Source organism: Sparus aurata, chromosome 20 (genome assembly GCF_900880675.1).
Source record: "Sparus aurata chromosome 20, fSpaAur1.1, whole genome shotgun sequence".
NCBI classification, from domain to species: Eukaryota; Metazoa; Chordata; class Actinopteri; order Spariformes; family Sparidae; genus Sparus; species Sparus aurata.
The window spans coordinates 23,597,868-23,625,654 of NC_044206.1; the positions used below are offsets into that span (position 1 = coordinate 23,597,868).

Here is a 27,787-nt window from a genome sequence, read left to right on the forward strand (position 1 = left end):
TGTTAGAAGTAGGGTGAGACAAATTTGAAGATTGGTGGTGAATCGTTTTCCTCTTGTTTCCTCTCCTCTGCACTCTTCTTAACCTTCCTGTTGACACACTGACTATGTTTACATGCACAAAAGCTTTGCTTTTATTTGCCCACAGTGACCTCTGACCGTCAAATTCTATGTTCGTCCTTGAGTCCAAGTAGACTTTTGTGCCAAATTTGAAGAGGAGAATTTCTTACTCAAGGAGCTGCTTGGGCAATTTTTCTTCTTTGCATCTAAATAAGATTATTAAAGTTTGTGACTTTGAGAACACAGCCTGACTTTATCATTCCTTTGACACTTGAATATCCAAAAACCCGTTGATAGATGAGCTTTTCATAATGTTTCTAAGATCCCTCTCCAACCAGAAATACAGGATTTTCTTTCTTTCAGGGATGCGTCTGTACCCAAGCTAACTTTTGGCAAGTTGGTTTGTGTTTGTGTACAAGTCGTCCATGACAACGCCCAGAGCCGACTGTAAACAGGCAAGAAGCCAAATTGAATGCATTATGAATTCACAAACAAAGAGTGCATACCTCTGCCCAACAGTCCCCTTTAATTCAGTCAAACCTAATCCATTATCAAATAAAACATATTTTAACCCACAAGATCTTGAGGTTTTTTTTGTCGTGATATCGTACGCACTTGGATACCAGCCATCTAAAAACACCTGATTTTTCCTTCATAATCGATGCATTGATCCCTGAGAAATGAATGAAAATGAATGAAAACGCTTTTTCTTGCAATGTTAAAGAAAAGTGAGAAAAATTCCTGGATCCACACCAAAACTTAACGTGGTCTACTTTGAACCGTGGCCCATCTTCCATCCAAGTTTCATGGAAATCCGTTGGTAGTTTTCCATGTAATCTTGCTGACAAACCAGCAAACAAACAGACACAGGTGAAAACAAAGTTAAAATGTTTCATAAACCTGAGAAACATCATCATATCCTACATACCTTGAGCTTAGAATATAAGTATACATGTCCACGTATTAAAAGAAGATAAAAACCCAGAGGGAACGAGTGTCCATGTTTGTAATTAGTGATGAAGATGCCTGATAAGATGTCAGAGGGACTGACAGCCGGTCTGCTGGCCACACACACATCTAGACTCCACCTGCCAGGACGATGGCCGTGCCAAGTCATTTACCAACATGCCAAGTTCACTGAGAGCCTACGAGGCTTCTACTGCGATTCAACTGTGATTAACACGTGTTAATTAGCACATTCAAAGTCGGGCTAATCCCTACTTACGCTCATTATAACTGATTAAGACAAATCTGCTTCTGCAACATGTTGGTATATGTACAAAACTGTGAAACATCTTTACCGCACCAGCATCTGTCAGTGTCTACTTTTCTTATGATGGAGGTGGTCTGGCTTCAACAAACTATTAATAGAAAGTCAAACAAAGGTACTGCAGTAAAATCAATTTCAAGGCAGTCAAGCAGAAATGCTCTGTTCATTAATTCTCTTTGGTCATTTGGTGGATGCACTTTGAAATGGAGTTTAAAATGCGCGTCATTAAAGATTCATCCTGCGTACCTCAATTACTGCCGTCAGTGATGGAAGAAGGATTCAGATCATACACTCAAGTAGAAGAAGCAATACATCAGGGTGAAATTAGTCCACGACAAATAAAATAAGTGCCTTAAAGTCTTAATGAAGGAGAAGAACAAAAGTCTGAGCAGCAGAATGTATTAAAAGTATGAAAATTAAAAGTACTCATTAGGTTCCAGAATGAGCCCGGTCAGCGTAACAGTATGGAGGCGTCCTCTAGCCGTTGCTCCCCTCAGATCAGTGTTCCTGATCGGGGGGGAGTCCATTCTGCTGCCCTCCCACTCTCCCCTCATAAGTGAATAAAGCTCTAATCCTGCTGGACTCAAGATGAGTGAAACTATGCAGAGACTCTACTGAGGAGAGCTGAGGGGTCTCAAACTGTTTTTAAAGCCCCCGTCATGATCATGAGGTCCTGGTTTCTCTTTTGTCGCCATGGTGACCGGGGCCTCAAACATTAGAAGGGTGAGGATGGGGGAGGAGGGGGGGGCGGGTCAGAGGGCTGACAGGGAGGCCAGGACCCCTCCTTAGCATCTTAAAGCCTTCAGTGGTTCTATAGCTTTCACGAGCTTCCATACGCTTCCAGTTGGTCTTAATGGAGGATAAATGGACATTAACAACAAACGACTGGTGGACGAAACCTTGACAACCATACAGGGTTGAATGTAGATAATATACCTCAAATATGAGGTGTGATTATACCATAGTACAGCTGCCATTCACTATTTGTTTTTATTCATTTGTCGAGTATTCAACACAATTATTTTCTTAACTATTTGGTAAAAAAAAACTGTGAAAGATTCCGGCTGAAATTTTCCAAGACCCCTAAAATGTCACCATCAGAGTGGCTGTTCTGGGGAAAAACCCAGAGATATTAATATTTACTAAAATAACATCCAAAGAAAAAACAGCAAATCTTCTAATTTGAGAAGCTAGAACAACATAATGTTTAATGTAACACTTTGCTTTAATGCAAATACATTTTTAAAAGTGTTAAATTATTTTCTGTCCATTGGCTTAATCAGCTACTAGCTTCAGCACTAAAATACTGCATAAACAACACATTTCCATCTCATACACACAGCATGTTTCTGCTGTGTATATAGCATTGCACAGCACTGCATTATATTTCAACAGCTCGGATAATGCCTACAGTGTCAGCTGACTCTGACTGTGGGCAGACTGTTATTGTCTGGGAAAGCCCTTGAAGGTTTTAATGCAGCAGACAGACAGACTGACTCAGTCGGTCACTCCTCCAGCAGGAGGAATGTGTGGCTGCGACAGCTAATGAGAGGTAAGACTTAACGTGGACAGAATTAATGCTGGTCAGTGTTTGTACAGCCTTTGTTTTTCTGATGTCTCATCATTCACATGCCACAGCCTGACCGAGGAGATCTGAAGTAGTATTTTCTCCTGCGTTGAGCGTTTTTGCTCTTCAGCAGCCAACAGTAGCAGCTCTGGGGACTTGCTGTCACCTCGAGGCGTCAGGGTTTTATCCCCAGGCTTTCAGCACTGACAGTTTTATGGGATTACTTATATGAGAAAAGAATATAAGAAAAAGCTGCAGAGAGACAATCTGCAACTGCTGCAGTCTAAAAAAATGTGATTGTTCTGCATAAAACTGTGGCGCCCAAAACCTTACAAACTAAAAGCAAACACATTACAAGAACTGTTAGTTGTCATGGCTGGATTAACCAATGACAACTAACCTATGACTGAGCTATCGGGACACCCGATTAACTCTGTATTTACCCAATACCGACCTCTCAGTTGCAGTGATTTAAATTATAAAAACATTCTGCAATGATATTTTAAGGCCATATCACCCAGTCCTAACTTTAGAAATACTCAAAGACTTGAAATCTGGCCAATAGATGAATAACTACCTCGAGATTTCGTACACTGGTCTTTGCAAATGAAAGGGAACGAGGGGGAAAACGTTTATTTCACACGTCTTATCTTTGAGATGAAATGGGAGCTGTAGCGCAGATGAGGAATCCATATGCTGACTGCTGAGATCAATACACTTCAAAATTCCTGCTGAGATTTCAGTCTACACGACCTCACTGAATATGAAATGTGAAACAGAGTCTGCAGTCTGCTGTGAAACATCCAACTCAAAGGCCTGAGTTCACAGATCGGCAGTCAGGTCAGTCACAGCAGTGCATTTCATTAAACATACAGCACTAAGTCTAGATACATTTCATTGATATTCATTGGCATGCAGGGCAACCACTCGTCTGACTGCATCTGAGGTTGGCAATCGGAGAAATCCGCAGTATAAAAGCCTTTTTATAGAAGCCATCTCACAAAGATACAGTATACACGGTTTAATGGCCCGGCCCTGCGAGACTGCAACGTCACACAAACCTGCTTTGAGACAAACTGAAAGACTGCTGCACTAAATCCCTCTTTGTTAGCGCCACGCCATAAACACACACCCACAGCCAGCGAGGTGAGAGGCTAAAAATATTCCCCACACCAGGTGAAGTGTTGGGACCCATCGGAAAAAAGAACGTTTTATACTGTCCGTGACGTGGAACACGTGGAGGGAGAGAAGTTCAAGACAGAATAAAGAGGAGGAAGAGGAGGGTGTCTCAGTTTTCAGCAGGGAGCGTCCGCATGAGGGAACAAACAAATGAGTCTGTAGATCCCCTCCTCCACTCTACATCTCTCTCTCTCTCTGCACAAACTTTTGATTCTCACTCTCTCGGTCTGTTCTGCACCCCACCTCCCATCTCCTTATTCTTCCCCCACTCTGGAAACTGGAACATAGAGGGAAAAGTGTGACAAAACTATTTTAGTTTTTGTAGACAACCTACCTTTCCCCAGGCAGACACCTCGCACCCCTGGCAGACACAGCAGGTCACCGTGCCAAATATCAATGTTTCCAACTAGGCTGCAACCAATATTTTAACTGTTTAAGCTTTGAAATGTTAGAAAAAAGTGGCAAATTGTGACAATATTGCATCTTTAAATTACTTAGCCTTAGCTGAACATTGGTATCAGCCGATATTTGCCTTGTTGACAGCTATCGACCTGTCTGCAAATAAGACGTTCTGTTGTGTCACAACAACTTTTCAGGAACACATTCCTGAGCTACTGGCTCATGACATCCCTGCCATCAGTGTGAAAGATGATGTAAGTCCTGAAATATTCTTATCTTTCAGTAGCTCATTGTATAGCAGCCTACCGCCACGTTTGAGGCAATTACTTACTTTAAAAAAAAAAACAGTAAAACATTCGAATGAAGCCAAATTAGCCTTAATTTACTTTACAAGCATAGCATCTGCACCCTGCAGTAATACCAGTAGCAGCCTATAAAACACTTAACTAAACAGACATTCCTCATGAGAGCCTACAGTTTGTCTCATGCACTGAACACTGTCAATGATTATACAGCACTGAAAGACAGCAGAGGCCTCCTTTCTCTCTCACACACACACACACACACACACACACACACACACACACACACACACACACACACACACACACACACACACACACACACACACACACACACACACGCACACACACACTTCTGGATTAATGTCCTGGGCTTGTCACTGTTTTTTTGTTTTAATGAGCAGTAGCAGAAAAGAGTGATCAATGAAAGGTGGTGCAGCCTGTTATGTTGTTATGTTGCCTGTCATACTTTAGTTATAGAAGATTAATTGAGAATGAAAATAATTGTTAGCTCAATTAATCTTCTTTTCTTATTATATCATTTTCTTTAATAACTGATTAATGATTTACTCATGAAGTATTTAAAAATAAATGAAAAATAGGGCAAAATTGCACCAAACTCACTGATAAATCTTTGCATTTCCCTTCTCATCTATTACCTTTCTGGGTTTCTTTTAATATCAACATGAAATAAGTTGTAAAAAAATTAGGTAAGAAGTCTGAAGCAGCTAACACCAAACATCACTGTCTGTCACCTTGATTGCCACCATAGTAAAACTCAACTTCCCTTTTTTCTCAACGTTCCCTTCCCTCCGAGTTTCTTACCCCAGTTTGCTCCCTTCATATCTGCTCTGGACTGTGACCAGCTCCTTCTTATCACCCGGCCTCTTCTCCTTCAGCTCCTTCAGCTTCAGTCGGCTCAAACATTCACTCTGTGCCTGCTCTCCTGGATGTTTGGCTCCGTTTCTGACCAACTCTCCTGAGGAAAACTTCTCTAACCCCCCTTAAAAAAAGAAACAGCTCATTCTCAAGCCAAATGCCGCCAATGTGAATGGGAGCACAGTCCCCTCCCCTTCCTCCCACCTCCCCCTCCACCTCCTCCTCCTCAGCACAGCCCAGCCTCCCTCTCTCTCTCTCTCTCTCTCTGACAGATACACCTCCTCTCTCCATGCCCCGCTCCTCCTCTACCATTTCCTTTGACCAAAGAAACTACACTCTGCAAAGTCCTCTACTGCCTTTGTCAGGCTGTAAAAAGAGGAGAAAGGAGACAGAAACAGAAAGCCAGGGAGAGGCGAGCTGTCAGTAAAAGGCCTTTCTACTCTCAGGCAGAGTAAAAAGAAAGCGGAACTGCATGAGGGTATCATCTCACTTTTAAAAGTTTTTTGATTTGAGCCTTTTCATCTGTCAAAATTAAGTCTTCATCCGAGTGCATTCAAGACAAAAAACTAAAGAAGACGCCAGTGAAAAGAAGGAGAAAAAAGCCTGGAGGTGTGAAGATTCAGTGCTGGAGAAATGGTTAAAACGTACTCTATGAATCTGCAGTTCTGCTTCTTATCTGTCAGTCTGATCTAAAAACACTGTCAGCCATACACCGAAAGCTTGAAAAAGAATTACAGTTAATCACTGAGCAAATTCTTAATTAAAGAAGATGTCACTGTGAATTAAAAGAGGTAAAGCTGGATGTACGACGTGTACATAAAGCATGTCTCTGCATCTCTACGCTAAATTGATAAAATGGCTTCATAAAATAGCTCTTATACCCCTGTGGTTAGTGTTAGTAGCACCAAGTGCATTTCAGTTGTACAGATCCCAGGGTTTGGTTCAAAAAGGATGTGTGTATCAACTGGGGGCAGCTGAAAGGAAGTGCAAAACTTCAGCTTGTGTGTCTGTTAACAGCACAGCCAAATCCTAGACAAAGACATCCATCGTGTTGTTTTTCCAAACAGAACATCCATTATGTCCCTCTGCAGCAAAGCACAATTACATAATTAAATACTTAAATAAAGTACCGGTACGTTCTTCAAATTCGTACGGCCCTTCAGTAAATGAAGCCTTGGCCTACTTTCCATTTCTATTTGTGTGTGTGCTGGGCCTTTAATAGCTTAATAATAGCCTATAAATAGTATCATAAATGAGGTTTAAAGTAATGAAAAACTGCATTATTTGTTCTCTGACCACATAGGGGCTGTACAAAAAGCTGTAAACACAACATTAACATAATGTTTTTAAGCTGCTATTGGAAATATGTTTGAAAACAGCTTCTTATTTACACATCCAGTCATGTTTCTGGCCACTTGATGAATGCTTTAGCTCTGCTGGCTGCTAAAGTTAGCTGCCTGCAGCGGGTTTTTAAGAGGATTTTCAGTGAAAACAGCTGCCTCCTGCTGCTTGAACTAAGACTGAGGAGAGCGGTTAGAGTAAACCAAAATAATACTTGTAAAGTGATTACTTCAATATCACATGCAGTCATTTTATCCATTGTTAAAGGGACAGTGTGTAACGATTTAAGTAATTTATTAACTCAAATCAACGTCTTCGTTCATAAGTAAGTCTGCCAACAATCTGACTTATCCTCCTGAGCGAAGAATTACCTATCTGAATACACATAGCACGGGCAAGCTCTATGGAGGCCGCCATGTCTTTCCGGTTTAAAAAAACTATGGACTGCCGAGAGGGACACAAAGCACTACGTGGTACTACGTAGTACGGCTAAACGCGTTTTCGCTCAGAGCTAGCTTGACTGCGGAACTGAGAGGGAGCTCAGCGAAAGCGCTCGTCACTAACAATAACAATAACCAACTACATCTTTACCTCATTACTTGAATCAGTAGAAATACTTGACGCTGTTGGGAAAGAGTCCATATTTTGAAAATGAGTTTCTTGTCCGTCAGGGCCACCGTAGCTTCCAGAACGTCTCCAACATCTTCAGAACGGGAGGGGTGAGCAAAGGAGTGTTGCTATGTAGAACCTCACAGCTAGATGGCGCTAAAAACTTGATATATTACACACTGTCCCTTTAAGATATTGAGTGGTGTAGCTTTAAGACTTGTAAGTTCGATATAAAATGGATAGGTTTAACACATGATTTTCCTGATAGCTGTAATCAACATGGGATCTTCATGTATTTACTTGTTCCCTGCTTAAACCTTGAATCTCAAACCTCTTTGATATAATATTCATGATCACTGTAGTTTAACAAAAGAGTCTCTAATTTCCTGAATAACCGGTCGATCAGCTTCCAGAGGAGTATTTTCTTGCGACAGCGACTGCATTAAGCTTTTACCTTGACCTGTAATCGACCATCTGGCCAGCATGAAATAAAATAAAGGAAACAACAGGACGAGATGGAGTCAGAGCTCAGCTGCTCAGCTCCCAGATGAAGAGAGGGTAAAGTAGGGTACGAGAAGTAGGCTATGCCCTGCCGCTGCCTTACACACACACAAACACAGATCTGCCCCTCTTCCCTTTCTCTTCTAAACTCCTTCTCTTCCTTCTTCTCCTATAACTGGGTCACATTGGTAGGCACCAAGTTTGTCCTTCAGGCACTGAGACGTCAGGGAGGGAGTTCAAGGTCATTCTTGGTCACGTCTCAATGGGAGGTCTGGAGAACACGGAATATGCCACAAGTGAAACCAAGCCAAACCAACAGAAACCACTCTCCTGTTAGAGCCCAAGATCGGACGACAAACACCATCAATCAGCCGTCCCGAGGCCACCAGTGTTGGGATAAAGAGGCAGGCTGCAAATCACCTCTGTGAATGCCACCATTAACACTACCTCTTTATAGGCTGAGGGGGGGCCTAACATGACTCAGCCCCTTTAGAGGGAGTGGATTTACAGGCTGAAGCGACAGAGTAAAATGACGACTCTGTGGCTTCCTTCTCTGTCTGCGGGACGGCCAACGGAAAACCATGAGGGAAATTAAAGTAAAGTTCCAGTTAAAACAATCATTCCAGTGCGGCTTTGCAGTAACATTGGGTACATCTGCCTGGTGGTTTCTGGTTTATCCTCCTCCGCCATATGAAGTTTATTATCCTAAAGGAATACACAAAACGTTTAGTGGCACCGTCTGTGGGCCAATTTCTTGTGAACATTGAAAGTGGTCCCTCAGAGGCCACAATTCTAGTTTTATCTGTATCTATGGCGGATGCCCAGCAGGTGGCCATCCATCATAGGCCAAGCTGCCATCTCTCTGCGGTCTGTCAGCCCGGCTTCCTTCTATATTTTCATAACAACGCCTCACGTCTGGGACCAGAAACCGACAGAAAGCTAGGCCATCCATCAATGTCCGTGCTGCCTCTGCGTGGGGACATCACTCCCTCTGGATGCTGCAGCTAAAAGTGGCCACAAGCAGCCGGCCCTTTGGACCGCTTACTTTGAAAATAATCCACCACGGCACAAAGCAATCCACGAACATCTCGGAAATAAAACAAGTGTGAAGGTTTAGCACTCTGCGGGGGGTGGCTCATCAGTTTTTAGACACAAATGAAGAGAAGGCAGAGAGGGAGAGCTTTTGTAGATTGAAATAACTACTCTGAGTAAGTCCGGTCATAAATCCACAGAAATGGGATGGCTGTATTGAGCTGGCAGGGACCCGACTTAGCCACACTCTGATTTACTGTATAATGTGCCAAAAAGATTAGGGTTACGCTTCCAGCTCTGGAATTATAGCAAAACCCTATCCATGATTAAGATCTGTTGCTCACTCCCACGCAGCAGGAATGTGTTAACATCCATACATAGTGGGATGCACACTACTATGTGTGCGGCAAGCTGCAGCCAATTCTTAACGTCAATAGTCTCGACCAGAAATGGCTCCAGGAGAAAACTCGTTTCAGATGTCAGAGAATTAACACAATATAAAGCTTTGTGAGGGAAAATGTTTGTGTAAAATCAAACTTCAAGCTCTCCTTCAAGTTAAACCAGATTTCATCCGCTTACCTGTCAATGACACCCTGTCTTTAGCTTCTGGAGGCCTTAGAAAAGCATGAGGTAAAGGTCGGTCGAGCATCCCAGGAACTCACGCCGGTGAGAGGATCTTCATTCTCTCTTCGTCTCGCTGATCTCCCAGGCTGAAGGGATAAAAAGCAAAAAAAAAAAACATGCATGATGTTGAATCAGCAGACGAGAGGCTGTGAGACCACTGCGGAGAGTTGGAAAAACCTGAAATGTGACAAGTGTGTTTATAGAAGTCAGCGAAAAGAGGGAAAATCTGAGTCATGACGGCGAAAAGGCTTCACACAGAGGAGGGTTGAGACTGAGGGGATTTTCCATGTCAACAAGAGGGAAGACTGAGACCAAACCTTGCACCCAGTTCACTAAACAGCTATCCCCTGAGTCGCGTCAAAACTTGACTGTTGATTCTTTTACGTTTGTGGGTTTTCACAACAAGTCTCTGCCATTTTCTGTGGCCACGTGAGCTTTACACTAAAGACAAACACAGTTTCTAAGTAAAGAAACTGGTGCAGCAGATACGAAACAAGAAAAAGTATAGAAAACAAACTTTTCAGAAAGACAAAAAGGTGAGACTCAAACTGCCACCATCTGGAAAGAAGCACAGAGTCCATCTGCTGCTCATTAAACTGGTGTATTAGTGGTAAAGCAATATTGAAGTTTAGAGTGGAGGAGCATGAGGAACGACCGAAGAAGAGCGAGAGGTGAGTCGACCACACAGTCATTACTTCAGACTGGTTGTTCGCAGTCCTGCTGCCATGAGAATGTTATCATTGTAATATATTACATTAGATCAGATTACATGTGGTACTGTCGCGTTTTAAGCAAACAACAACATGTCAGGTAGAATAAACTATTAATGAAATACAACAACAACTTCCCAACTTCACTTCTCCTCTTTAGAGACCAATTTTTCAAGGTGTCCTTCCTCTTGTTAAAGTATAACTGAATTTAAATAAATATCTGCAGAACTGACACATTGGACTAATTGCCATTTGGACCTCCAGGGATCATATTTCCATGTATTGCTGTACATGAATTATTCAAACGGTATTCAGAAACAGACAGGTACAATTTTACATTATGAATCTCTCACTGACCTAAATGTGATCGTATCACAATTTTAAATGAAAGTTTCAAACTGACAAAAGCTGCGACAACCAGCGACAGATCACCGAGGTTCTACAAACCAAGAAACCAACAGTTCAGTATCTTAAACAAAGTAAAATTATAAGATGTGAGATGGTTGAGCAGGAGAGGGAAAGTTTTATTTGTCAAGGGGATAACTGTTCTTGTATTATAACCTGTTAATTAGTGAGCACTACGGCTGCTGCCTTGTGGATTTTGTTACTTTCAGACAGAACAAGAACCTTTTCCCCTTATTTCCAGTCTTTACGCCAAACTAAGCTAACCAACAGCTGCTAGTAACTTCATACCTGGCATACAGCTGAAAGAGTGATATTGACCTTCATAACTCAAGCAAATGAGTCAATTTCCCAAACTGTCGAACCGTTCTTTTGAAAAGGAACATAGGGTAGTCTGGGGATTCAACGGTATGAGATTTTCGATACAATACGTCTCCAAGAAGATCCACATCTTTTTCTAAGTGCTGTATCGTGGGCAGTGCCTGTAACCCAATAAAATAGAAGGCAATAGCCCCTCGCTGGATCTAGATAGACACTTTATTGATCGTGCGAGGGGAACTGTATGTTACAGCAGTATTACCAACCAAAGATTTAGAGACAGCAACAAAAGATTAACAGTAATCTGAGAGATCTGGAGGGTCGCGGTGAACTGTGGCAGGAGCTGAGAGTGAGAGTGGGCTAGCGGCGAACTGGTTAATGTGCATCCTGTTTTATCAGCAGGATCAGGGATGTTTGCTAAAATTAACGTTACCAACCGCCTGCAGGGTTAAAGCAGCTGTACGGGGCTTTAGTTAAAGCTAAACAAACCTGCAGCGCCTCCATCTGTGCCGGACAAACTGTATTAGCATGTTACAGACAGATGGAAGTGCTGAGGAGACTGTGGCTTCCCACATGTAATGTATCTCAATCCAGATGGCTTTAAGGCAGTTTCTTAAATGTTGTACTGCAGTAGTGCCAAGCCATAGCGTAAAGTAATGCCTCAATTCTTGTTTTAAAGTGAAACAATGAGCCCACAGATCATAAACAGGTGTTTACTTAAGAGGGCTGCTCCCCTCACCTGCTATACCACATTGAAGGAGATAATCCTCATTAAAGGAAGACCAAACAGCAGACGGAGGGACACAGATAGAGGAGCATGTGTGCTGAATAAAAACGGAGTAGAGAGCGGCACTGTGATTACCATTTCATTACATTATTCATCCGCTGAACGGGCACCTTCAAAGACAGCTTTCAGTAACACCGAACCTCCCCATGACATGTTAACTGACCCATAAATCAATCAACAATCAACGAGGTGGAGGAGTAAAGATGAGAAGTCTCTTGTTCTTCTTCTTCAGAAAGTATAGACATGTTATTTGAGAGAAAGACAAATTTAATCTCTCAGCGTTCCTTTGAAGAAGACGTGAATCGTTTTCATGACAGTTCAAAGCAAATGGCACACCTGCAGTGAAGAGAGGCCCTTCTGTTTGAAATGGTGATTGATTGAACAGGTAACCAAGCGTCATTTCATGTGTTGAGAAGGCTTAATGTCCTGAGTGCTTTTTACAATCAGGATGAGTAAAAGATCAATCAATCTTCCAATCTAAAGACATTGTAATAACCTGAATATGAGACAACATGTTTTCTGGAAATGCTGTTTGAGAACGTTGCCTCATGTCGACTGCAGAGAAACACCAGGGACCAAACTCCAAATGTCAAGCAGTCAAGAATCACCAGTGTTTAAAAAGAACAGGGCTCAAAAAGACTTTACACACAGCTGCACAGGAGTGTGTGTGAGCATGTGACTGACACAAGATACACAAAAGCAATATTCACACAGGACTAGTATTACCTGGGGATCTCTAGTGATTTGTAATAATTGCAGAGGATGTCTGTGATCTTAATCCCATGTGAGTCTGACATTTCTGTAATTTGAAAAGTGATATACAACTATTTTTCACCAGACAGAGGTCATATGATAATATTAGTCCCGTGCGAATCGGCATCTCTGTGGTTTGAGGTTGTGTTTCTTTTTAAACATCTGTTTTCTGTTGTCAGACAATTGAACAAGTAGGAAATTTGATCGCAGCTCGTAGCATGTATAACAGCAGTCACCAGCTGTGCAGTGAGATCGGCTATATTGATGTTTAAAAGTGATGACAGAGAAGGTTAGGGGCAACAAAAAGGTTGCCATGTTCAGCCACAAAGCATCCATTGCTTGCTTTAATATGAGCTGCATTTGTGTGTGTGAATTTACACTGTATTAATAATGTGGCTGCTGAAGAACAGACAGTACACTTCTGAAAGTTTAAACACAAATGCAGGGTCTCTTGGCAAAACTAGTCCTGTGTGAACAGGGCTAAATATGGGATTTACCTAAAGCTTTAATGGAACTATTTCATGCTTTATTTTATTACTTCCGTTCAGGGTCGTCAATTATGGGGGCCAGTACTGTAGATTTGTTCTCTGGGCAATTACTCAACCTGTGAAAAATGTGATAAACAACATCCGTACATAGCACTGAATAGATAAAATCTGCCTCCTCCTGCTCCGCCACCATCTTTCCTTCACCTTTTCACACTTTTCAGATTTCAAAAGGTCCTCAGTGAATGAAAAACAAATAGCATTTTATCTATCAGAGTGGCAGGGTTCTCTCAGTTCACTCAAAAAATGATTTTGGTTATAAAAGAAGTATCTATATATCAAAACACCTCAGTGTTTGTGGATGTTCTCAAGGGTATCCAGAGAACATTCAAACACAGTTTATATCTGACAATCTGAAAATCGGACACTGGTCAGGGACCAATGACAGATGAGAGAAAGAGAACACAGATTTGGGTTTAATCTGTGGACAGGAGGGCCGACAATCTCCCAGCTGCCTAAAAAAAAGATAACAAAAAAGATCCCTGGGGGTCAGATAAGGCCGTCTGTTCAGTGTCCCACAGAGGACTGTAAGATTAAGCCTGCTTGTAGACATGTAGCCGGCCATTCACGATACAAGTGTTCACAATGCAAAGATAATATCGAAAGATATGTTGGTGACAGGTTTTAACATGTCATTGTTCTTGTCAAAACAGTCACTTCTGGTAACATTTGTTTTGGCATTCGTAAGTTGTAATAAAAAACATACTGACATTCTATCCTGCATGTTGCAACATTACTATTCATTTATAGTTGTGTTTTTGTCCACCTGATGAATATTCGCTCTCCTTATTGCCTTGTTTTGCAGCTCCTGAATAAAATGTATAGCTTTACTGTATTTACCAGCGAGGAGCTAAAAGTTTTTGTCTGTCTTCCTCTGGGATCTGACAGTAAATGTAGCACAAGTGCAAAGTATTTTATCTACTGGCCAAATGGCTAATGAATATAAAACACTCACCTGCCAGTCCAAAGATTTTTATTGTTTTTTGGGCTGGTGGAAGAAGCTAATTTTTACCCTTGAAGCACACAAGTTTTTTTTCAAAGTTTTATCAGTGAGATAACAGCTGCATGCTGCACTGCTGATGCTCAACCATGTGATTAATTAATATAAAACATTGCCATTTGATGCTTCAACTATTAAACAGTTAAAAAGCGCTAAAATCAAAATGTATAATAATTAGTGCACACGACCACACATGTATGGTACAAAGACACACAGACCTCATAAACCCAACAATCTGGGATTTATCGGCCGATTGCACCATTCATAAACATTCAGTATTAGTTGGTGTTGTCACAGCTACAGCTATACTGTGAGGTGTCCTGAGGTTAACTTAAATAGGATGTGGTGCAGGAAATAAATTTAGATACCTATTGGGAAGGGCAGTGTAACAGAAAAGTAGAAATGAAGATAAATGAGGTACAGTGTTTGCCAGGCTTTCAAGCCCACACACACAAAAGCATGAGAACACACACACACACACACACACACACACACACACACACACACACACACACACACACACACACACACACACACACACACGGAGCCAGTGAACTATTAAGGAACAGGGTGGCGGCCCACTTCTTCCCTATCCAAACACCGCCACCCCACAGCACTTAGGTTTATTATTCTAGCGTTCAGCCGTGTGCCAAAAGGTTCCAGACAAGTTCACAAACCCAATAAGAGAAGGTGGAAGCAACACACGCTGAACAAAGGCCATTCAGAGAACAGGGAAGTGATATAGAATAAAAAGAACAAGATGGGCACAGACATGTTGACAATACTGTACTCGGAATGCTAAAAATGCACACAACTGACATTGTGACATTCGTTTTCATTTTTAGAGCCTCTTTGCTTGTACACAGCCGTGGTCACTAACATCATAACAACTTGAATGCTGGACAAAACAACTTATAGAGAAGTTCGTGTTCAGAAATTCTGAAATCACACAACTGTTTATGTAAAAAGATAAAATGGGCAGACAGAGGGTGGAAAGTGAAGCCGCTGGGAAAACTGGCCTGTCTGAGTTGTTTGGACAGCATGAAGATGGCCCACATGGAAAGCATCACATTCCATCTTAAACAGCCCCAAATCTCTGTAGTTTCTCAGTAATTCTTATTTCGGATCATCCAGGCCAAACCTCAAACATCCTCCGGCAATTTGGAAATCTACAGAGAGAAGATTTCATCCATTTCCACTGTTCTGTGAGTGGTCAGGGGTTGAAGATGAGGAGGAAGCAAAGAAGGAACAGCAGTGCAGCTGTCTGCGAGGAGGAGGTGTTTTTTGGAACGAATGTTAAATGTCTACCTTAAAAACTGCTGAGCATGAGCTTAAACACACTACACTGAATGTTGTACAGTGTAATGAATCCAAAGCCTGGTTCCTAAAAAAAAACAGAAGAACAGAAAAAGACAGACTGGGAGAGTGATAGATAAGAGGTTTTAAGGTTGGCCTTAAGTGTACAAATATTAGTGTCACTATCTATAAAAAGACGCTTGGCGGGTGTTGAGTTGTAACGGCCTGCTCTGGAGGCGAGAGTCGGAGGTCGAGCCAGAACTTCTGGAGGAGTAATCACCCAAAGTCACACTGGATTCTCCTCTCGTCCAAGGAGGGGAGCTCAAATTACTTCCTAACTTTTGGGATCAGGTGAATTCATCTTCACTCCCATTCATCAACCAGCGATCTGCGGAGATGACCTCCTTTTCTGGGTGTTTATGTCCTGTTATATTGACTGCCGACTGAAGCTGGAGGAGAACTGGGGAAGAAGAGAGAGAACCAGAGTCTCTGCTGAGTGCTGAGTTTAGTGATTGACCTGAATTCAAACACACAGACACAAACACCCTGAATAAACGCTTGTGCAAGTAATGCCAATCAGCACAAATGATCCAAAGCTCAAACCTACATGAATTGCATCAAGTTGGTGGTCAGCAAACCTTGACAAATGTTCAAGGACGACGTCATTTTTTAAAGTTTTATTCCCGTTAAGTTTAGTTTTGTTGCCGACTTCCCTTCCTCACAATCTTTTTCTCTCTCTGAAGTTATGGTGACCAAATTAAAACACACCTGGCTCTTTCTCTGAGAAACAATGTCCTCTAGAGTGTGTGTGAGCTAAATATGATCTACACTTATTATGTTTTATCTGTCGACTAAAAGGAAGTGCTAAACAATAAATCAATACAGGATGAAAGCAGAAAAAGTCAACAACAGGCTTTCATTACTGTTCTGTTAGGCGTGGATGGATAGATGAGCTGCACATTGTGTGAACAGTCCACATCTCTCATCCCCTCCGAGTGTGACTCTGCACGCTAATTACTTCAGATCCACTTCTTTTCTGCCTGCGTAAGCCGTTATGCAACGCTGTGACGCAGCTACTGCCCAGCCGTGCATCCCACCACCCACGTAGCTTCTGATCCGCACCCTCGATATTCCCTGCCACCTCCTCACCTCACAGTCAGCCTGCCTCCGACCACATGGTCAGCCTCTCGACTTAGAAACCCTCGCTTAATCAGGACTACGTGTTGGAGACATCACGGTTTTATGCATATCAAAGTGTGTGTTTGTGTGCAGTCCATCTCGTGGCCTCTTAGCAGGAGATAATCAGGCCAGAAATCACACAGAGAGCGAGCAGAAATGTATTTAAAAATATCCAAACAACCAACCTCAGGGAGGTGTCGTCCCACTTACACACTGTACCTCTAATCTTCGCTGATTCAATCATGCTCATCTTTATTTTACTGAAATTCGACTTGGATCCTTTTTATGTTTCTTCTCCTGTCATCGATAATTAACCTTTTTTTAAGTTTCTGAAGGGAGACGTGCCAGATAAAGTTTGAGAACTACTGGACTAACAGCAAGAAAAACTTAACAAATGACATCCAAGACTGTTTTCTAACTCTAAACTTCAGAAAAAGGACACAGGATGAAATATTACTCTGCGTCATGAGGCCACTGATGTTTGACCAGTTTTGAAAAGCTGTTGGAAAAAAAAGAAAAATATGACCTTGTTGAGTGGGAGTGGAAGAAAGAAGGAACTGAGTACAAAAGTGGAGAAAACTGATGGAACAGAGAAGAGTGTAAGTGAAGCAAAAAAGTGTAGATAGATGTCAACGTACATTTTTATGTAAACGTACATTTCCTATTTGTTACATTCTCACCAATTAACTCTGTGAGATCAAAGTTATTATAACTAATAAAAATTACAGCCCACACGCTTTAACAAAGTAGACTGCTGCAGATGAACAGGATATAGGAATGTTTTTTGCTTTCTTAGGTGGAGGACGATTTTAATTTGATCCAAGACGGCAACTATTTGTGTTTTGTCATGTTGCTGCTCACCATCTGTGAGTCTGGCTGTGAGCTGACCTTGGGACAGGCAATGTGACGATTTTACATCATGATCAAACTTGAAACTACTTTTTAGGGGAACTGTAGAGATTGCTGTATTTAACGTACTCTTAATTCTGTTTCACACCTCACACAACCTCATTGACAGGGTGATATAATACTTTTCTGATTCCTTTTGATCAATATAAACCCCAAAAATGTGTATCGGTCTTGCTCGATTAATGTTATACTGTGTTTTAATGGCTGAATTGGGAAAAATCCTGTTATTCTTTATTGCAAGTCTATCTATAATACACAGGCCATTCAAAAATTGAGAAAAGAAAGATCGCAATTTCAATAAAATTGATCGGGATATTATTGTTTGGCTAAATGGATCCATCCATAGCTAAACCACAGTCAGAAGGTGTGAGAATGATCGTCACAGTGAGCCATCAGGCAGCTGACACAGCTGAAGAGTAGGTGAGTGGGTACTGAGAGGATAAAAAGAGTGTGTGAGCAACAAGGGAGCGAAAGACGTGAAAACAAGAGGAGAGAAGTAGGAGTGAAAGAGGCTCCAGGTCTGTACTGTACATCAGCACATATGGGCCTCCCTGCAGCAGCTGTGAATGTCATGATCACACTCCCATTGCAGTCACAGCTGCTCATGGGAAAAGGGCATGTTGTTTTTCATGCATTTTTTTTAACACACATAATCATCCACAAGTGACAAGTGATGATGCAACACACTACGTGTAAATGCCATGTCAAATATTCTCCTGACACAACTCACTTTTTGGTGTAAGCTCAGAACTAGGACCGAGGCCAAACATAACAAAAATTGTGCCCACATTCTCAGACGCTGTCTGAACCGATGTAATCCGACCAGTTACACTGCGCTTCTCTTTGTAGCAATCAGAGGAATATGCTATCATTCTGAAGGCTGTACTTTTGGGACATCAGTGCTCTGAGCTGAATGGTAAAACCACACTGACAGCAGCTGATGCTGACCGTGTTCACCATCTTAGTTAAGTGCATTAGCATGCTAACATTTGCTCATTAGCATTCATCAATAAGTGCATTTGTTTTGATACTTTTGAAAGGGCGACTTAATAAAAAGGTAAACAAAGCAGAAAGTAGAGGCAAGCCAGTGCGTGTGATTTAAGGTGAACAATTAAAGCGACACTATGTAGGCAAACTTTAAAAGCAATCCTCAAAAAAAAGGTTTATGAGGATCATTGTCAGGTCGTCAAATACTGATGCTTTGTGTTGGTGGTTAAAGTCCGATGTAGTAAATCCAACTATTAGTTTTTAATTGAGGTTTTTCAGTCTCAACCAAAGAGGTGGACCAACCAACCAACTGACCGCTAAACCTCTCAATAGAGATTCAACCAGAGCTGGTATAGTATGAGTAATTCAGTGACTTCTGAGTCCAGCATCAAGTGTTTTCCCCTCCAAGGACACCTTTTTCCACCCAGTCACTAAGTGATGTTGATGAGGGTGACTTTGCTCCGAAGTCAACAAAATCCAGCCATTCCTGCATCTTATCAGGGCTGTTTACAAAACTGTAAATCTAATCAGAACTGCGGCCTCATTCTCAAAGTGGCTGCAGGAAACGATGCAGCGACATGGGTCAACTCTGAGAAATAAAAGGGCACACGTATGGAAGAAAAAATAATTTGGTTATGGTGGTGGAGCTATGATTGAGTAATGAGACACAGGAGAGGTTCCATTTCTATTTCTCTACAGAGCAGGAAGGAGGGTACACATCTATTATTTCGCAGTCATCAGTATTCAATAAGTGAACACTGTGCTGTTTGCAGAATAAAAAAAACAGCACTGGATCATCATTTCCACTTTCCATCTCGTTCAGATACAAAACAATCCTGAATTTTTTTAATGCAGTGAATGAGACTGCACCACATACACAAAGTAATGTTGCAGAAATAAACTGTTATTCTCTCTAAAAAGACAAACTTTCAGTAAAAGTTTTGGAAGAAGCACGAGACTGTGACCAGCACTGGAAAGTTAAAAGTTTTGAAATATGGATATGCTTTGTTTTGGTACTGTGGTCCATTTGCATTGAGATTGGGCCATTAGTCAAAGCGCCAGGAAAGGAGGTGACAAAATGTGGCAATTTGGGAGGTAAAAAATGTCCACAGATTAATGGCCAGTGTGCTGTGCACCTGAAAATTGGGACGAAGCGGAAAGCACATGAGGTTTCAGCAGAGAGAGTGAAGAGGGAGGCCTGTGTGGGTCATACATCTGTTACTAAATCCCATAAATACTTCTTATCCTCAATATTCTTCACATATTTTTAATCACAGACGTCACCTGCCCAGTCAGGACAGACTCTCAGCTCCAGATTAGACAGCAAAGGAGGAAGCAAAAAAGTCACCGCCTGTTCCCAAGCTCAGGGATCTCTCAGATCTCAGCCCCCGACTCCCGGTGCCCTCAGACAGATGTGCAGCCCAGCTGTGCACAAAACATTGAACTGGCTAAGAATACCAAACCAATCCTGGGGAGGATTTCAGGTCACAAGCACTCCATCTGTAGATGAGTGTGGCAAAGTCTTTAATTGTCTTGTGTTGTTCAACATTCTGAAACCCTAATATATTCAGTTTTATCATCATTTAAGTCTAAGAAAACAAGAAGATTTGAGAAGATGAAGAGTGAATTTTGGCTATTTTTGCTCACAAAGTACTTAAACGATGGGCCAAGAAATTAAATAAAGTACTACTCCAAGCAAGATTGGAGAAGAAGACTGCTGACTGTGTAAACAGTGATGTTTAAGGGGCTCTAAGTAACATATTGGCCATATATGAACAGATTATAATGCTAAGATTGGTGAAAAATTAGATCTTCCCTGTCCATCTCGGTTGCCTTTAAGTTGTTTAATGACTGTGGATTTCTCTGCAAAGGACTCTGGTTTGGATTATCTGCACTAGTCCGAAGGATCGTCCCATTGCCTCTCTCCTCTCAGCTAACAGAGAACAACAGTAGCTAAAGTTTAGAAATCGTGTCAGCTAACATAAACTAACGATGACTTCAGAAACAACACAGAAGTTTCACAGAGCCCCTTTAACAATGTTGGTTCCTAAATATTTTAAATCAGCTTTTAAAATGTTGTATGGCGATGATGCAATTAAAAGTCTGGAACACAGATTGTGTTTTAGTGAGAAACAATGAATATAAACATGACTGTGTTTGTTTATGAGAACGCTCAGCAGGGTAACTTTGAATGTTTTTGTTCTGTGGTCTTAAGAGCTGCGTTACAGCCAAGTCACACACATTTTAGACATCATTTCTGAGCGTTGAGAAATTCAGAACAATTCAGGATTTTTCCTTAGCGTCCAGATCAGCTACCATTTCTAATCACACTCATTTAGTTAATCTATACCACCAATCTTAACCCTTAATCCTGGAAATATATGCAATATTATCCTAAAAGCTTATCCCAGTCTAGCCCAGACCAGAAATGACTTTGGACTCTTGCTAAAGGTTATAACCTGAAATTTTTCCCAAGCGTTCAGAAGCGCTGTAAGTGCTTTTGAGGTGTTTGCCTGTTTGCTTCTGTCTTTGCATTGTTTGGTGAACTTCACACAGCTTTACAGGTGCTTAATCAATTAAGTGTAGTTGGAACAAACAGCCTATATAAACTGGGCAAGATATTTTGCATGTCATTGTTGTTAAAGTTGACAGGTTAATTATACTTGTGTTTTCACAATAAAATCCCCGAGTAAAAGCAAACAAGATCAAGGACTTAAGATAAGCAAGATAAATACAAAATGTAAATAACAATAAATACCATCAGTTAAGAAAAAGCCATATAATAAAAGTTGGTTTTAAGAAGAGATTTAAAGGATACCAAGTTGACATTGCCTCCGTGTTATTTACAGATGTGTACCGAGCAGACACACAGAGTCAAAGAGCTTTTACAAAAACTGATTTCTGTGACAAGATAATCAGATTGGAATCAGCCTGTCACGCTAAAACCTGCAGAATGTGGCGTCCTCAAGAGGTTCAAAGACACACTGGAAACTAGATAGAAATCTCTTTGGACCATGCTCAGAAGGAAGAAAACGAGAGGTGACGGTGAAGGCCAACTGTGCTCGCTCTGTTTTGTCAACACAGAGCATGTGCTGTGGATTCAGCATATTGCCTACGTTTGAAACACTACAGCAGATCTGCAGCAACCAGCAGTCTGTCAGCTCCACCATGAAATCCCCAAAACAGATACAAATCAACACACAGCACGTCTTCCTTTGGCAGAATCTAATTTGAAAACATGTAAGACATCGTTTCAGGAGCTGAAGAAGAAAGTCCTTCACTCAAAATGTATTTGTTCTTTAGTCGTGTAGAGAACAAACAGAAATAAGCCCGTAGTCTTACATTTCGTCACAGCTCATTGTGTTTGAGAAGCCACACAGAGTCCCAGAATCATTATGTCAGACTGTTTTTTAAATACTGTGCTGTGGGAAACTGTGCTACATCGATAATTATGGTGAACAGCCAGTGACAGGAGAGTAAAGTCAACACAATGGGACGCCACATTAACAAAGAAACCCACAAAATACTAAATAATCGTTTCATTTGACATGTTGGGCCCTCAAGAAAACCTAAAAAACACAACACGGTCTTCATGTTGCCTGACAGCAGAACACCTCCCACTCTGTTCCCATTGTTGTCTCCTGTCTTCTAAAGTTTCTCTTCTTATTTGTTATTCCAGGAGACGGTTCGCGAAGACTAATACAAAGAATTGAGGGACTTGACCTTCAGATTAAACGGCCCAAGGACAATATGCAGAGCGGCGCGACAGGGAGGTATTACTTACAGAAAACACATTATCTATTATGAAACACGGCCTCTCAGAATAATAAATACTCACACCTCCATCTCCGTCTCCCTCATTCAACAAAGCCAAACTAGAAACCAACAAGGTTTGTGACAACAAATAGAAGACAGCTCAGGACAAAAATCCCTGCGCACTCAAACTGCTCATGCTCAGATATACAGTACAACTATTTCAGCCGTCAGCACATCTGGCTGACCACATCTTACTGCTCTGTTTACTTTCACAACCTCTTGCAGTAATTATCACATGAGAATAGACTGCTACCTCAGATAATCTCCCCATGATAATTAGGGCTGCAACTAACTTTATTACAGTCAATCTTTTAGCCCAATTTTAAATACCATGTTTATTATAACTATTTTTTTGTTTGTTTCGAGAATCAAAAGTTGGCTCTAACCATATTTGTTCTTACCCATTTGTGGTCAGGCGACCTAACCTCACTGATCACTTGCAACTTTCTGATTCAGATAGGCAAGTTTGATTTGATTTAGCAACTTTTAGGCCTATTATTCATTTTTAAAAATGAATAATAGGCTTAAAAAGTTGCTTATATTCCCCAAACTATAGAGTTTTAAGAACTCAGGATTCATATTGGCACATGATCATATCCAGCACTATAGATGTGTTGGGTTGAATTTAAACAACAATAAATATCAGTTAAGAAATAGTTAAGAAAAAGCCACATGATAAAAGTAAGAAGAGATTTAAAGGATGCTGAGCCTCCATGTTATTAACAGATGTGTACTTAAAGTGCAATTAAAACAAATACTCTTTTTTGAGAGATGCTCTCGTAACCAACAAGGGATCCAAAAAGATTCAACAACTAGATCCAGTTCAGATGAAACACTATCAGATTCCTGTCATGTACAAGAGGAACACACTTGGGAGAGCTCTACACGGATGCTAACACCCTGATCTGCTGACAAAACAGTTCCTCTGAGGGAAGCTTGCCATGTGCTTAAAAAAAAAAAGAAATCACTTGAGAAATTATCAATGCAAATGAACTGTGCCATCTCCCCCCACGGCCAGGGCTCACAGCCTGCCCTTTTGCAAGCGAGCTGAGGTAAGCACTTGACCTCCGTGTGTGTTTGGGCTGATGAAGTTTGAATATAATATACTGCAGAGTTGGTGGTTTGAGCTGGGAGAGTTGCTCCGCCGTTCAGCTTGTTTGTTATGTTATCATCTTGTTCAAACTATTTGGCCTTTGTTTACAGACGAGGCAGCTGCGTACAGAAATAGACGAGGTTGCTTTGTTTAATTTAAATGAGCACACGAGGGAATTTTCTTGGGCATAAACGCACCGCAGAGCTGCGGTGAATGTATGCACCGTAAATCCAACAAGCTGACTTCTGTGTGCAAATCACTCAATTATATTCTTCTTTCCTCTTGTAAAACTCAAAACGGTGGAGGTCTGGTCCCACGGTGCAACTGGCGACAGTGTGATGCCATGAAAAGTGGCTCTGTGTCTGGCCGAACGTGGCTGTAGACTGTGTCAGAGGGGGAATGCCATTCTAAGAATTCACATATGTTATTGCTGCGCCCCAGGGCAGGTCCGGTCAGCCGGTAAACTGTGTACCGCTTTCTCAAGCTACAAAATGACCCATGGATTGTTGAGTGTTGTCACTGGGATGTCAAATTTGCCACCATTCCCTTTCACAATAAACGGTGTACATAAGACTGTTGTGAGGGCTTCAGACAAAAGACGAGTTAGGAAGTAATTTGGGATTAAGCATTTTTAGCACCTTCATAATCAGCACTCCATTCGCTGTCTATGGAGCAGACCTAGATTTCAAGTCCCAGATGATGCTACAAGTTTAAGGACTTTTCTTTGAGATTTTCCAGACGAGAACCGGCTCACCAACACGGAACAAACTGTCCTAGAAGAGAACAATAAATATGGAGCATTTGTCTGCCTTTAAATGTGGCTGCAGAGAGACAAAAAGTTGGACGACAAAACTAAACTTCAGAGAGAAATAATGAGAATTGGGGGACAACAAAATGGGGAGCGGCGTTAAAGCCTCTGTTTGTGTAAAGATAAGGTTAAAGCAAGAAGTAAGATTTGTTTGAGTGCATGATAAGGAAATTGTTGATTTATGATTTGGGCTGAAGCTGGAGTAGCTGAGCAGGAAATGGGTCTGGATACAGGTTCTGTAGGAGGCACTTTGTTATGTCTGAAGCCAGTCAGCCTGCCCTGTCTGATAAACACGTAGATAAATAAAAAAAAGAGACCACAGGGACTTCATGGGGGGCTCCAGACGACATTTAACACTTTGTTTAAGAGATCTGACCAGAAGAAACCACACTGGAGTTCCTCTGTGATTTACATATAATGTCAGCTAAAGGGAAACAACAGCCTGCCAGAGGAATTAACCTAACCTCCACACACCTGTGCAGAGAGAGGCAAAGTCCGTTTATAAAGGCGTCTATAAACTTATAGAAGTAGCAGGACACACATGAAGGCATACAGCTACAACTTGGACTTCACACTGTAGATTTTTTTTTGACGTGAGTTACAGTAAATATCCAGTAAAAACACAAACTTACCACGTACGGTTGCAACGTTAGTGGACAGTCTGGGGCAGCTGCTGCTCTCTTCTTTAAAGTCTGCTAACAAAATGTGGACACGACCGTTGCTCTGTGTCCCTCTTAAACCGTCTTATCCACAAACTCGTAACTTTACGAAGATGTCCGCTGACAAATAAACATGTTACATTTCTTCACAGTCTCTCTCTCTCGCTTCTCTTCCTGCCGAGGAAAGCGCGTTTGTTGTTGTGGGGCAGTCAGACAGGAGCTGCCGCTGGTGTTCACTCAGCGGCGGTAAGCTAGCAGGGGCAGTAACGGCTACTTCCGGTCATGGCTTACAAAATAAGATAGCCTAGTTTTCGTTCACCCAAGTATGGATGTCATTATGATTAACTGGAGCTGCAACGATTAATCGATTAATTATTTCTAGTATCTAAACTAATAAATAAAATAATCGTTCAAGTGATGATAATAATAATGATAAAAAGAAGAAGCAGAAAAATAATAATAATAAGAAGAAAATATCAAATATTTGCTAGTTCCAGCTTATTAAATGTAAAGATTTGCTTTTTATCTGTCATTTTTGAAAGTTGTTAGTTTTAGACTGTTTGTTAGACAAAAGAGGCAATGTGAAGATATTACTTTGGGCTCTGGAAATTGTAATGAGCATTTTCACAATTAAATTAAACAGTTAAACTCCAGTTGTTGCACTTAATGTAATAGAGGTCAGTGCTAAATATAACTGACTACCAATTTTCCAATAAATTCTGGATGGCTGATGCTCCTTGTTGACATAAATAGGGGAGACAAATGTTAAATAAACAAGTAAAATGTAGTGCAAACCGAGTTTAACCAACAACTCTCAAAAACAGTGAACAAACAAATGAAAATAAACTGCAGATTAAGTGTTAATTACAAAGGTGTATATACACAGAGGTGTATGTAATCTACATAAAGAAGATGTAATGACAAAACATACAACTGAACGTGCCAGGATGTAAAGTTGCCTTGTTAAAAAAAAAAAACCTTCACGGAAAAGTACATGCTTTTATTTTGAAGTCTAACTTTTAGATTCCGGTATTGCTGTGTTTGTTCGACCCTTGACACACCTGAACTGCTCTCTCTCTCTCTCTCTCTCTCTCACACACACACACACACACACACACACACTATTAGCCTACAAACAGCAGTCGTAGCACACTTATGCACAACCTGCCCTGAAGCCAAAGGTCCTCACTGGACCTCTGGAGTCTATAATTAAATAATAGATATATAAACAAAAAAACACAATGAAAACACTAAGAAAACTTGATTTAATAACATATATTATATGAATATGAAAAAGGCAGCGATACCAGCTCATAAGTATTCAGCACACCACAAAGTTATACCATAAATAGTGGATATAAGTCATATTTAACATATTTGATCAGTCTCCAATAATGACTATATAAACTGAGCCGGTGTGGTTGGGTTGTAAAGGCGTAATCGTACTGAGGCCAACAGTACAAAAGATTGTAATGAAGATAAAGTACCCTAGATTCCCAGCCTGTTCAAGCACAACCAGTTCTTTGCTCTGTATTCTAAATATGTAGAACAAGGTCATACCTGACTAACCTCAACCCTCTCTCGCAAGCCTTTGTGCTCCAGAGGAGTAAAACGAGGCTATACTTAGTCCCACAGAGGGTGTTTTCATCTGAGCTGGTAAATGTCAGCAGGCAAGAAAGGAGATAAGAAGTATAGTAACAATTAAACTCAATTAAACAATTAAAAGAGTTGAACGGCTGAACTCCAGTCTTAATGCCAAAGGCCACAAACTTCTGTTACAAACCTGCTATTGTATAATTAACAATTAATCTGTCTCATCTGATATTCAGAAAGTCTCTGGACTAGAAAAACATTAAGAAAAAATATCACAACAAGTCTAACAGGCTTTATATAGGTGGTGCTTTTAGCTAAATGCTAACACAGCAAAGCACTTGCTTAAAGGAGACCGGGACTTGAAAACACAAACAACTAAAAGCTCAGCTAAAAATGGCTTCACACAGCTTGTCCACCATAATCTAAGTCTCGATCTGTTCCGAAATTAATTTAAAAAAGATGTTTTTTACACCCTTAATGAGCAGCCGTGCTTGTGTACCCACTTCAGATGAGCTTCACGCTAAAGCTTTTAGCTTAGCAGCTAGCCTGCAGTGAGGAATTAGTCTTTAAAAACAGGTGTAAATAATGCCTTTATAAATCAATGTGGGTTCTTTGGACTCCCAGAAACTTGGATTCAGTCGTTTCTTTACATTTTAAAACAAGTCCTCATTTACTTCAGTCTTTTAGGTTACCTCATCCTCATCAGCATTGGGGTGGGTAGAAAATGACTGAAGTTTCGTTTTGGGGTGAGCTTTTCCTTTAAGGCAATCCATCACAGCTTAAAAAACACAGCCGACAGCAGCTCACTGCAGTTAATACAACGTATCCTCTGGGGACCATGAATGTGTGTAGCCGATAAAATTCAGTTATTTCAAAAAACACTGAGATCCCTTGAGCTGTGCTGCTAGCATGGCTAAAAACAGGCCAAGAAAAGCAAAAAGACATGCAGCAGAACAAAAGAAAGGAGTTATATGAACAAAGAAAACACATAAAATATATTATATAAAGCAACTTTAACACTGCAACGTGCACACACACAAAAAAAAACACGTTCCGAGAACATGAGCTGTGCCAAAGTTGGATAAACATGACACAAATACTTCCACAAACAGACTCCAGGTCAGCTCATTCACTTGCTTGAAGGCCTTTTAAGTTTCCTTCATTTCATTGAG

General features: G+C 41.1%; 1 protein-coding gene across 2 annotated transcripts in view; it reads right to left on the reverse strand.

Moving 5' to 3' along the window:
- LOC115570804 (leucine zipper putative tumor suppressor 2 homolog) overlaps window positions 1–25,275 on the reverse strand; it is a 33,629-nt gene extending 8,354 nt beyond the window's left edge. Inside the window, exons 1-2 of one of the 2 annotated variants that reach the window (XM_030399561.1) lie at window positions 24,996–25,275; window positions 9,716–9,846 (exon numbers count right to left, since the gene is read on the reverse strand). The gene's annotated coding sequence lies outside the window, so the exon portion shown is untranslated. Of the gene's footprint in view, window positions 1–5,599; window positions 5,793–9,715; window positions 9,847–24,995 lie in introns of those variants that run through there. The other variant, XM_030399562.1, reaches the window with a different exon arrangement.
- Between the last annotated feature and the right edge of the window lie 2,512 nt (window positions 25,276–27,787).